The sequence below is a fragment of the Mesoplodon mirus genome (assembly GCF_964341445.2).
Source record: "Mesoplodon mirus genome assembly, chromosome: 15".
Taxonomy (NCBI): domain Eukaryota; kingdom Metazoa; phylum Chordata; class Mammalia; order Artiodactyla; family Ziphiidae; genus Mesoplodon; species Mesoplodon mirus.
The window spans coordinates 63,087,748-63,090,896 of record NC_138991.1 but is presented as its reverse complement, the minus strand read 5'-3'; positions in this window follow the sequence as shown (position 1 = coordinate 63,090,896).

The window sequence follows — 3,149 nt, the reverse complement described above, 5'->3', positions numbered from 1 at the left end:
CAAAAAATCTTAAAATTTGTTTGGAGACACAAAAGACCCTGAATAGCCAATGCAGTCTTGAGGGAAAAAAACGGAGCTGGAGGAATCATGCTCCCAGACTTCAGACTATACTAAAAAGCTACAGTAATCAAGACAATATGGTACTGGCACAAAAACAGAAATATAGATCAATGGAACAGGATAGAAAGCCCAGAGATAAACCCACACACCTATGGTCAACTAATCTATGACAAAGGAGGCAAGGATATACAGTGGAGAAAAGACAGTCTCTTCAATAAGTGGTGCTGGGAGAACTTGACAGCTACATGTAAAAGAATGAAATTAGAACACTCCCTAACACCATACACAAAAATACACTCAAAATGGATTAGAGACCTAAATGTAAGAACGGACACTATAAAACTCTTAGAGGAAAACATAGGAAGAACACTCTTTGACATAAATCACGGCAAGATCTTTTTTGATCCACCTTCTAGAGTGATAGAAATAAAAACAAAAATAAACAAATGGGACCTAATGAAACTTAAAAGTTTTTGCACAGCAAAGGAAACTACAAACAAGACGAAAAGACAACCCTCAGAATGGAGAAAATATTTGCAAATGAATCAGTGGACAAAGGAGTAATCTCCAAAATATGTAGACAGCTCATGCAGCTCAACATTAAAAAAGCAAACAACTCAATCCAAAAATGGGCAGAAGACCTAAATAGACATTTCTCCAAAGAAGACATACAGATGGCCAAGAAGCACATGAAAAGCTGCTCAACATCACTAATTATTAGAGAAATGCAAATCAAAACTACAATGAGGTATCTCACACCAGTTAGAATAGGCATCATCAGAAAATCTGCAAACAACAAATGCTGGAGAGGGTGTGGAGAAAAGGGGACCCTCTTGCACTGTTGGTGGGAATGTAAATTGATACAAGCACTATGGAGAACAGTATGGAGGTTCCTTAAAAAACTAAAAATAGAACTACCATATGACCCAGCAATCCCACCACTGGTTATATACCCAGAGAAAACCATAATTCAAAAAGATACCTGCACCCAATGTTCATTGCAGCACTATTTACAATAGCCAGGACATGGAAGCAACCTAAATGCCCATCAACAGATGAATGGATAAAGAAGATGTGGTACATACATACAATGGAATATTACTCAGCCATAAAAGAATGAAATCAGGTCATTTGTAGAGATGTGGATAGATCTTGAGACTGTCATACAGAGTGAAGTAAGTCAGAAAGAGAAAAACAAATATCGTATATTAACGCACATATGTGGAACCTAGAAGAATGGTACAGATGAACTGGTTTGCAGGGCAGAAATTGAGACACAGATGCAGAGAACAAACATTTGGACACCAAGGGGGGAAAGTGGCGTTGGGGGGTGGTTCGTGGTGGTGTGATGAATTGGGAGATTGGGATTGACATGTATACACTAATATGTACAAAATGGATAACAAATAAGAACCTGCTGTATAAAAAAACAAATAAAATTAAATTAAAAAAAGAAATGGTATGAAGACCATTTTTCTTTTCTTTTCTTTTTGGCCATGCCCTCCGGCTTGTGGGATCTTAGTTTCTCGACCGGGGATCGAACCAGCACCCCCTGCAGTGGAAGCCTGGAGTCCTAACCACTGAACTGTTGGGGAATTCCCAAGACCATTTTTCTTTCAATTAAATAGTTTTATTTAAATTATTTTCTCACTGGGACTTCCCTGGCGATCCAGTGGTTGAGACTCCACGCTTCCACTGCAGGGGTTGTGGGTTTGATCCCTGGTCGGGGAACTAAGATCCCGCATGCCACGTGGCCAAAAAATTAATTAATTAATTAATTAATCAAATCATTTCTTCACCAAAGTCCCAGCTATCAGATTTGCTACCAGTAGTTGAATATGCTAGTATGGTCAGTGGATTATGGAATGCTCTGAGATTCCTTAAGCAAGTTTAAGAGCCCAGGAAAGATCATCCATTTGTAAAGCATCTCCTCTGCCTCATGATCTAGTCTTTCACCCCTAAAGTTTCTAAAATTCAGCAATCAGTCCAGCACACCATGACTTACCAAAGAACTCAGGTATTGGAATTAGAATGCCAGTACGTGATTCTTCACATCCCTAGAATTGCCAAGGGAATCCACACCTGCCACTGCAGTTCATATGTTCTTTCCCCAGAGAGAGAAGCTGGGTTGATATGAGAAAGTTACCTGGCAACTACATTACCAGAGAAAAGATGATCAGTGATTTTAGGGCTACTTTCTAAAGAGTCTTGTGTCCTTCACAGCCCCTAAACACATGCCTCATACATAGTAGATGCTCAATAAATACTTAGTGAGTTGAATTAATTAACAAGCCTCATGAATCTCCCTTTTTCACACTAGGAACTAAAAATGTCAAATGAACCATTTTCATATTTTCCACTTTGGGGTCATCCTGTCACTTGGACAATCCTGAACAAACAATGACGTTTCCCCTCTTTCCACATTTGCATAATGCCTCCCCAAAGACATCTAGTTATATTGTCCCAGCCTGGATTTGTTTTTCTAGTTGTAGATCAGAACCATGACCTATTGTCTCAGTTCCTTACACAGTAATACCGAAGTATGTCTCCAGGACTAGCCACCTAGCAGCATAATCTTGGTGAGTTCATCAAAGTCCAGAGTCTTGCAGGCTTCAACGTTTTAGTGATCAGCACACTCAGATTAGATGAAGTTCTCAGCGGGTAGAATCACAATGACCAAACTCCTAAGTTGATATACACACCAGAATGCCAGTTGATTAATTTATGAGAACTGTACTTTCCAAGGAGATATCCCCTAGCTAATTCGTTTAAATTGCAAAATTACTTGGGGGAAAATAGGAAGAAAATAGACAGGTGTTCTTCAAACACTTCAGAGTTTTGCAGAGTCTCCCTATGGAAATTACAGGACGTTTTGAATCTAACTTGCAGTTAGGGGCATAGTAAGACACAGAGAATTAGAGGGAGGAGAAAAAGCTTGGGATATGAATGCATCATGGGGATCACATACGCCATCATCAAAGTGTACACATATTCGTCTTCCATTCTCAGTGGTGTGCGTGAAACAAAGTCAAAAATTGGGAAAAAAGCCATTAAATGTGAGGGAAGCTCCTTGTTATTAAGGACTTTGA